This window comes from Dendrobium catenatum, unplaced genomic scaffold (genome assembly GCF_001605985.2).
Source record: "Dendrobium catenatum unplaced genomic scaffold, ASM160598v2 fragScaff_scaffold_637, whole genome shotgun sequence".
Taxonomy (NCBI): Eukaryota; Viridiplantae; Streptophyta; class Magnoliopsida; order Asparagales; family Orchidaceae; genus Dendrobium; species Dendrobium catenatum.
The window spans coordinates 1,034,384-1,044,556 of NW_021319099.1; the positions used below are offsets into that span (position 1 = coordinate 1,034,384).

The window sequence follows — 10,173 nt, forward strand, 5'->3', positions numbered from 1 at the left end:
TGGTAATTCATAGGAGTTTGCATTTGCCACCAATTTCTTCATACATATTGATTTGTAGGTTGCTTTGTCCAGTGCACATCAATCTTCCAATTTTTGTAGGAGGCCAACACACATTCCTGCATGCTACTATTGGCAATTGGTTGAGTTGTGTTCGCCACTAATTTATCCTTGTATGTTGACTGGAAAGGATGCTTGAATATCCTTGCTATAAGAGCTCGCAAGTGCTTACATCTACTGCATATTAGTCATTTTTATCTGAGAGGATCAACGTATTTCACCTGACATTGAGTTGCTATTCACCACGCAAACATCATTGTTTTTGTTGCTTTTGAATGAGATATAGAGAAATCATTCATCATCAATCATTTTATGTAGTTGCTATTGACATGCCTGTTGCTTTTGCTCATAAACGAAGCACTTATCGTTCGCTGTATTCAACAAGTCTTTTGTTTGCTCACTAATGCTTATGTCTCAATTGGTATGGTGACCTCTTGATATTGAATGAAAACCTTGTATCATTGATTTTTAGCACATCATTACATCTCCATTTGATCGTTGTTTAGGGATGTATCATGTCCACCTTTGCAAGTGGATTATCATGATCCAAAGAATTCTCTTACACTATAGCTTTATGATTAAGCGATAATCCTCATAATCCTTGTTATTTAGAAGTCAAATTATACTTGCAAAATAGTTTGCAAGTAGTTGTCACCCAATTAAAGTGAAAATATCTAGATTTTCAAAGAAGATTTTGCTTTATCAGTTGTAGACATTTCATTACACTATTTCTCCACTTGGCTCTTATTTGCATTTTGTCACTTTATCAAAAAATTTTGTTTTAAATTATGCTTCATATCACCCAACTTGGGCTCAAGCTCAAGTTAGATCCCAAATTATTTGAGTTCAAGAGCATCCCATATTCTTGGCAACTTCGATCCACATTCAATTCACTTTTGTTTGTTCATGTGGCAAGTCTAAATCCTTCTCGCTTGGTTCAAATCAAGTTCATAAGTCTCAAGTGATCTTGTTCAATTCAAGTTCATTGTCCACTATAGTCCAACTCAAATTTTTATTTGAGTTCAAATGTCCAGAATCATTTTCTTTTTCAAGTCATTTTTATTTGAGTTTGAATTTATTTAGATTTGAGTTTATTGCATCAAAGTTCACAAGTCCGAGTCCACTGTTGTTCTTTTGAGTTCAATCAAGTCCATGTACGACCTCGTGTTCACCCAAAATTTCGGCAGCCTCTCGGCGTCTCCCCCGTTTAGGGGCAAACTACAAGAAACTGGGTCTTCAAACCATGCGCAATAAAGGCGTGTATGATAGGTGTCCTCGAACGAGGACACCGAGGCAGTGATCTTCATTCCCACCACGCGCAATAAAGGCGTGTATGGGGTCTTTGACGGTACCTGTTTAAAAAAATAACAGTTTGCTTTCCCCTCGCTCGAGGATACTTATGAATAATCCCGTCTCGCTATAGGTGCCGCACCGGGGTCCCATCCTACCACGCGCAATAAAGGTGTGTATAGGCGGTTTTTCGGTGCGCCAAGAACTTTGAAATGGGGTTTAAGGTGATAACCCACCTCGTCGTAGGCATACCTGTTAACGGCGAATGGCGCACCATGGCGCAAAGGTCCATTTGGAGCCATGGCGCATAGCGCACGGCGCGGCGCGCGCTATTTTGAACATGGCGCAAGCTATATAAAAATTATAAAATAATAAGCATGAATATGAAATATTATTAAAAATGAAAGACAAGCTATCATAATAATAAAAGACTTCATAATCCTCTTCATCACCCTCGGTACCGCTACTTCATAATCCTATAAGAACTGAATCTGACATTTTATGATCACCTAAAAGCAAACAAATTTAGATAAAAGAAACATAATATTGTCCAAGAAACATAATATGGGGGTTGCCGGGGGTCCAAGGGGGCGCTGCCCCCTGACGGGGTTCGACCTGACCGGGCATGTACCTAGTTGTACCGAGCTGTACCGAGTGGTACAAAGCATGTAACTAGTGGTACCGAGCATTTTAATTAAAATTAATCATAAATAGTAATTAATTATAATTATTTATAATTAATTAATAATTAAGTATGAATAATCATAAGTAATTATTAATTAAGATTAAAAATTAATTAAATTAATCATAATTAGTAATTGATTATAATTATTTATAATTAATTAACAATAATTAATTATGAATAAACATAGATAATTACTAATTAAGATTAAAAGTAATTAAATATAATTAATTAAACTTAATTGTAATTACTAATTAATTATAATTATTGATAATTAATAATACTTAATTATAAATAATCATAGTTAATCAAACATGATCAACTAAGACTAATGAAGGATTAGATCAAGATCTGAGAGGATTTAGCATACATCCTCTATTTCCTCCTCTTTATAGTAAATCCTGAATTTGACCGAAGAAGTTTGTGATAGGGATAAAGTTACCTTCACTGTAAGCCAGCTCCTGTTCATTTCTTTCAATCAAAATGCGGTAACTTTCAGTCTGACGGCAAGGAAACACCGTCGAAGGAGGAGGGAAGTCAAAGCTAGGGCAATGGGGAGACATCGAGTGAGGGGGTCTCGGCGTCGGATAGGGAGGTCCGATCGTCATCTGTGAGATCAGGAGGCTTGGAGTTTTGGGATTTCAGCTTCAGGTAGGGAGATCTACCTCTCTCTCTCTCTCTCTCTCTCTCTCTCTCTGTGGACCGAAGGTGCGGCTTGCAACAGGAAAGGGGCGGAGAGATGGAATGAAGAAGAGGTTTGGATTCGGGATGGAGTTCGACTTCTGCGAACTGGATAGGGAAGCTTCGGTTGGGGCTGTCCTTTGATTCTATCTGATGGATCGGGAATGGGTATGAGAGTGTCGAAGGATTCGAGTGGTTTCAACGGGAGAGCAAGAGGAGGCGGGACCGGGACTCGGCTCTGTTTGCGTGGAAGAAGTCCCTAGACTTTGCATTTGGTTGGCTTTTAACGACATCGAAGAGTGAAGATCAAGGCCGGTTATGCGCAGGTATTGCGGAGAGGAGACTGGAGCGGCGCCGATCTGCAGGTAAGCGGGATTTCTTGCAGCATTTCTGCAAGATTTTGGGGACTCGACGGAGCAGAGGTGTGCGTATATTTTCTTTGTTTGCCCTTAGTTAAACAGGAGTTAACAGTAAACTTAAATTATGGAGGTCAACCTTAGAGTCTAAAGTCTTTCGTTTGAGTAGATCTAAAACTGAATATATTGAGTGTAATTTTAGTAATAATAGATCTAGTTAGGGGGATTGTGACTTTGGGCGATCAAGTCATTAATAAGAGCACACGTTTTAGATATCTTGGGTCTATTGTTTTGAGTGATGGTAAAATAGATGGGGATATTATTAGTAGAATTCAAGTTTGGATGTTTAAAGTGCAGGAATGCATCGGGCTTGCTATGTGATAGAAAAGTCCCTCTCATACTTAAGGGAAAATTATATAAGATGGTAGTGAGACCTGCAATGCTTTATGGTGCAAAATGTTTTTTTTTTTTTCGAAGAAATGCAATTTTGCATTAAAAGATGATGCAAAATATTGACCATTAAAAGAGAAGCATAATATTAAGTTAAATGTTGCAGAGATGAAGATGCTTAGATGGATGAGTGATTTATTCTTAAAGACAAGATACAAAATGAGCATATACGTGAAAAGGTTGGAGTAGCTCCAGTGGAAGATAAGATTAGAAGAGTCGCCTTAGATGGTTTGGTCACATAAAACGGCAGCTTTCCAATGACCCAGTTAGAAAAGTAGATATATTAGATTTGACTTATCCTGAAAAAGGTACAGTTAGACCTAAAAAGACTTGGTTATAATATATTAGAAATGACCTTTCTTTATTAAATTTAAATGATATTTTGACCCTTAACAGGACACAATAGAGAACAAGGATTCATGTAGCCGACCTCACATAGTGGGATAAAGACTTGTTGTTGTTGCTGTTGTTGTTGTTTTTCACCCAACTACAGAACCAGCACATGACCCCTACCTTTATGCACTGTCGCACAACCCATCCTCTGAATGATGCATTTAACACAAACCATACTGTGAGCGCACCAGCCCTACTGTTTGCAAGCCTTGCAGCCCAAGAAGTACCATATGTAAGGTTTCAAGAAGACAACCCACAGTAGTTCATCGCCACTAGAGCGAACCATCGATTATTATGTAGTTGCCAACGACACACTCTGGCAAGGGCCTAATCATTGCAGTTTCCGGCTACAAAGGACTCCCATCCTGCTATGCTTAATACTCCAGCACATAACTCCAGAACTAGTGTTTTGTAGAATACTCAAAAAGTTCACATCCATCAATTCATGTCTTCTTTTATAAAGGGTTTAGAGAGTGGATGTTGTCACAAAATAATGATATTTATGGCATTAATTGAGCAAAAATGGTTGACTTTAGATTTTGTTCTAAAAACTGCAAAGATTTAGATGGCATGATTTAAGCAACAAATTAGCCGAATAAAATATCTTAGATCTTAGAAACCAGATTTCAAACTTGAATATATCCATAACTTGTCGGAATTAATCAGGGATCTAAGAGGAATAGATTCTCCAAATCATAACATTCTTGTTAGTTCAAACCTTGCCTAACAAAATTTCCAAGAAAAATACATATAGAAACAGTATTTTAAAATTTCACCAAATACCTTTAATTAGTAAGACGTGAAATAAAATATATGAACAGCAATTCAAGGTAGTTTTCTGGGTTATGACCTAACAATTACATGTTTTTAGCTTGCTAACTATTAAAAGGAATTTATTTTGCTTGGACATTACAAAACAATTTAGGATTTAGGGTTACATAAACTGTTACTAGTGTTCAAATATTAGTCGGTTTGACCAAGCATTTTTTCTATTTCAATTGGATTACATCAAGGATTAGTTTTAAGCCCGTATCTTTTTTCTTTGATGCTCTTACTAGACATTTGCAAGAGGATGTACCATGATGTATGCTTTTTGCTGACGATATTCTTCTTGTTGATAAAATTAGAGAGGGAGTTGATAAAAAACTTAAATCATGGAAGTCAACCTTAGAGTCTAAATATTTTTGTTTTAGTATATCTAAAATAGAATACATTTGAGTGTAATATTAGTAGCAATAGATCTAATAGTGGGATTGTGATATCAGGGGATCAAGTCATTAAGAAGAGTGCACGTTTTAGATATCTCAAGTCTATTGTTCAAAGCGATGGTAAAATAGATAGGAATATTAATATAATTCAAGTTGGACGTTGAAGTGGAGGAATTCATGGGGCATGTTATGTGATTTAAAATTACCCCTCAAACTTAAGGGAAAATTTTATAATGTGGTGGTGAGACCTATAATGCTTTATGGCGCAAAAATAGGCCATTAAAAGAGAAGCATACAATTAGGTTAAGTGTTACAGAGACGAGGATGCTCAGGTGAATGAGTGGCTTTACACTTAGAGATAGAATATGAAACGAGTATATATGTGAAAAGGTTGAAGTAGCACTAGTGGTAGATAAAATTAGAGATAATCTCCTTAAATGATTTTTTCGCATAAAATCTTGGCCTTTCGATGACCCTGTTCTGAGAGTGAACGTACTAGATCTAGTATATGTTAAAGGTAGAGGTAAACCTAAAAATATTTTATTAAAAAATATTAAAAATGACCTTCTGTATTAGATTAAATGAAAATTTGACTTTGAATAGGACCCAATGGAGAAAGAATTATTCATGTAGGCAACCCGGTATAGTGAGAGATAAAGGCTTGTTGTTGTTGTTGGACATTACCAAACAATTGTGCCTTCTGTAGTCCTTATTTTCAACTTAGCTACAAAATAAAAAGGGGACAGGGGAGGGGAATGTAGGGGAATTTAGTGATAGTTATGATGGATGATGACCAACTCTGCATGCAGTAATATCAATATTTTGACATTGTTGTTGTGATATCAAACAAAGTGAGATAATCAATAATCAAGAGCTCTTGACAAATGCATAGTGCATGAAAACATAATGGATTCAGACAGAAAGAGATTTAAAATACTGCCAAATAAAACATATTCAACCTTTGAATCAAGAAAAAGCCCTATCTTTAGCATATGTAATCATAGGAAACAATGTAAACAATATGTAGACTTAGAGCTATCATATAAAACAAGCATTTCAGAATTCGCAGCCATTAAAATAATGCATATGTAAAGAAGCAAAAGTTCATCAAATTGTAGAATGCTGGATGATTTAGCATCTTTAATTGGAGGATTGTAAAGCTCATTGGGGGAACTTTGAATCTACGAAGTGTTTAGATATAGAATCTTGCAAAAAACTCTAACTAGGGAAGACTATGAAGACGGGTGAATAATTCTATATGCAACTGCATCAATATTTGACCTTGTGGTTGTGATATCAAAACTCAACAAAGATTGTCAAGCACTCGGGAACTCTTAACAAAAGTGTTCTGAATAATAACAAGATTGTATTCAAACAGAAAGAGATAGAAAATGCTCCCAAATCTTCCATACTCAACATTTGAATCAAAGAAACCCTTATCTTTAGCATATATAATCAGATGAACCCGATCCAACTCATAATAACCAATACAGATAACATGGAGCCCTAGAGCTATCATAAAGAACTAAAATTTCAGAATTTTGCATGTTTAAAAATGATGCATGCGTAAAAAAGGAAAAGTTCATAAAATTCAAGATTGGGTTTAGTATCTTTATTTGGAGGATCGTTAAGCTCCTTGGGTAAATTTGATTCTACAAAATGTGTATATGCATAGAAACTTCCAAAAAATTCCAAGTCAAAAGGACTATGATTATTGATGAGTAATTTGCAGGCACCAACATCAAGATTTTGACCTTGTGATTGTCAAATCAAAACTCAAGGAAATAATCAAACAACTAAGAGGCCTTGACATCGATATTCTATATAACAATATAATAGGTTTCAGACAAAATGAGACCAAAAATGCTCCCGCATTTGCAATATTCAACGTTTGAATAAAAAAAATCCAATCTTTATTATAATCAAACAAAAACTACATTGAAAATAAAGAAAATTGAAAATTGTTTAAGAAGTGAGTATTTCGCAAAATTCTCAAATAGATCTTTCAGAAAATTACATCCGCTAGACAACTGGAGTCACAATCTTTGGTCTCCATGTTCGTAAAAAAGCAATAACTCAAAATAAATAAAAACGAAATCAAAAGGTGCTTAATTAATATGATATAACTGTATAGAGGCTATAAATAAAAGGAATTTTCGCCAGAACTCCTAACAAAGATAAGAAACTCACAATTAAATTCCTAACTGAAGGTACAAGTAGCGTTGTGGATTCAGATACAAGCAGAAGTTATCCTCGTGATGAAGGTAACCGCGCTTTATGTCTTCTAATTAACTGGAGGCAAAAATATTTTGAGCCAACCCTTCTTATTCTAAGAAAAAAGGGACGGATACATGACAAACACAAAAGGACGTCATGAATCTTAATATTTATGGACTTTCATCTGAATCTTTGCAGCATATTTGTCGTTTTCTTTACAACAAATCTAACATCGAAACAATTAAAAAAAAAACTAAATAGAAAAAAATTATTTCTTCGATAAGGCATTTACTCAAACTCCTGTAATTTGATAAGAACACAGAGAGAGAACATAGACCGATAGATCAATTATTTATTATCTTTTAATCAGCAAATCAAACAAAACAACAACGGACTTAAATGAGAAGGAGAAAATCACATTCGTCAATAACACAAAAAGAACAAAGATAAAGAATCAGAAACCCCAATCCATCATATATTCACCAATTTTGTTGAGAAATTACCCGATAAAACTGAATAATACCAACAAATGATTCAGTAATCCCGTTTCTCTTTTCTATTCCGATCGGATCTTAGTATCGGTTCTCTTGTTCTTCCCCTTCTTAATCTAAAGAGTGAAATTAATTATTGAGACCGGCAGGAACGGCTAGAAAGTTGAAAACTTGAAATGATAATCCAACCTTAGTAGAGGAGAAGCTAAAAACAAGGGGAGAGATTGATAAAAATACGAAACCCGTAGCGTGTTTAGAGAAATCTTTCCTATCCGGGGACCAGGGCGGCATGCCACGTGGCATGAGTCACAGTCACCCCCGGCACGTTGCTCCGCAGATGAAACGCGCGTGCGTAATAGGGAAAGAAATTTTTGTTTCGGTTGCAAATTAATGGAGATAACTTACCGTCGGTTCTCTTAGAGTTGTTTACAATCATTTTATTAAATAATTAATTGAGCTTGAATATTTTATTTATTTATTTGATATTTAAATAATTATGAAATCGATTCATATATTCATAAATAATATTATTTAAAACTAATAAATAAGTTTGATTCATGTTCCATAAAGATATCATGAATAAATTCATTAACAAACTCGATTAATATCTGATATGAGGGCGATTAAGATTTCATTTGGAACGGCATTTTTACTGTTTTTAAAATAGTTTTTTATTATAAAAAAATAAAAATTTGTACTAGAAAGCTGCTTCAAGAAGCAGTAAGAAAGCCGTCCCAAACGAAACTTAAGTCTCGTTATCAAAATAATGAATAAATTTATTCTAAAAAAGAGTATAACAAAAAATTAAAATTATTTTTTTATAAAATAAATATTTTTAATTATAATAAAATTAAAAATTATGTCAAATAAAGATGTAAGTCAATCTCTATATTTATAATAAAGAATCATTTGCTTATTAATTAACCATTATTATATTATAAAATTAAAATAAATACAAAATATTTATATTAGATTGTTCATCATTTTTATAACAATTAAAAAATCATTGTGATATGTCTATTATTTATATTTTTAGATATATATCTAAAAATTTATTTTAGATCAAAATATTCTTATTATTTTTATATCTAGACTGCATAGAAAGAATAACATCATACCCTTACACGAGAAATTATTCTGTGTGGAATTCGGTCAAAGAGGTGTGTTCAGTTGCCAATAAAAACATTACGCGTGTTGTGCTTACGTGGAAAGTTAAGACCCGACCTGTTTACTGCAGACGACGAGACACCCACCTGCCCATCGAATTTAACAGTAAAAATATGAAAAAGGAGGAAAATTTTCACATTTTCACATTTTGGCCATTCCCTCCAGTTCTCTCCCGAGGTTCCTGCAAAAAAATCTTCTCAAAAATATCCAGCAATCTCTTCTGCTCAAATAGAGGAGGGGAAGGATTCACCTACAAAAAAAAAGGTACGTTATTGCTTACTTTGACATAAAATGTTCTACGTATTTTTTTGGTATTCAATGCGTATTTGCAGAAGAAATCAAAATAAAAAATAAAATCATTTTGAGAAATTTAAAAAATTATATTTATCTCACCATTTAAGTTATTTCTGCTTATTTTCTTTGTATATATAATGTGTATATTCTGCGTATATTTTGCTTATTTTCTGTGTATATGTTGAAGACAAACCCTAACATTTTATAATAAATACTTTGGATCTTTAAATCATAAAAATAAACTTCCAATACAAAAAAATGTCTACAGTAAATAATTATTGATTTCTGCTGATATTTTTCGTATTCTTTGCATACCGTATGTACGTGTATATAATGCGTATACTTTGCATATTTCATGCGTATGAAATGCGTATAATATGCGTATTCTTTGCGTAGATATTGCATTTTATATGCATACTTAATGCGTATCATCTGTTTCTTTAAATTAATTTTAGTTTCTTAATTTACGCATATATACGTCCGTCCTATATCCTATCGCTGCTATGTTTCCACATTTAGAACAATCTATAATACTTTTTCTGAGATAATTTCCCTTGAAATTGAAGAAAAATTGAATAACATGAATATCTTCCAATTTTTTCATTTTCCTGGATTTGAGCAAAACGCCCCACGGATCTACCAGCTGCTGATAATGTGAAATATTCAAAAGCAAAATTTTATTATAAATGGTCATGTTGTACCTTTCACAGCTGATGAAGTGGTCCTGCTTACTGGTCTTCCAAACAAAGGTGAGTAGATTACTTGGATGACCTTGCCAACTTCAACCATCACTTTAAAGGATATAAAGTCTGAAATGTTTAAGTTGACAAGAGAAAGCACCCTAGAGACTATGTTGAAAATATTTATTATGTATTTATGTTCAAATT

General features: G+C 33.9%; 1 protein-coding gene across 3 annotated transcripts in view; it reads right to left on the reverse strand.

The window, feature by feature from the left end:
• The window catches only part of LOC110102593, an 81,313-nt gene extending 73,248 nt beyond the window's left edge, over window positions 1-8,065 (reverse strand). For 2 of the 3 annotated variants that reach the window (XM_020830986.2, XM_020830987.2), the window contains exon 1: window positions 7,838-8,065. The gene's annotated coding sequence lies outside the window, so the exon portion shown is untranslated. The remainder of the gene's footprint in view (window positions 1-7,837) is intronic. The other variant, XM_020830989.2, reaches the window with a different exon arrangement.
• Window positions 8,066-10,173: the final 2,108 nt, after the last annotated feature.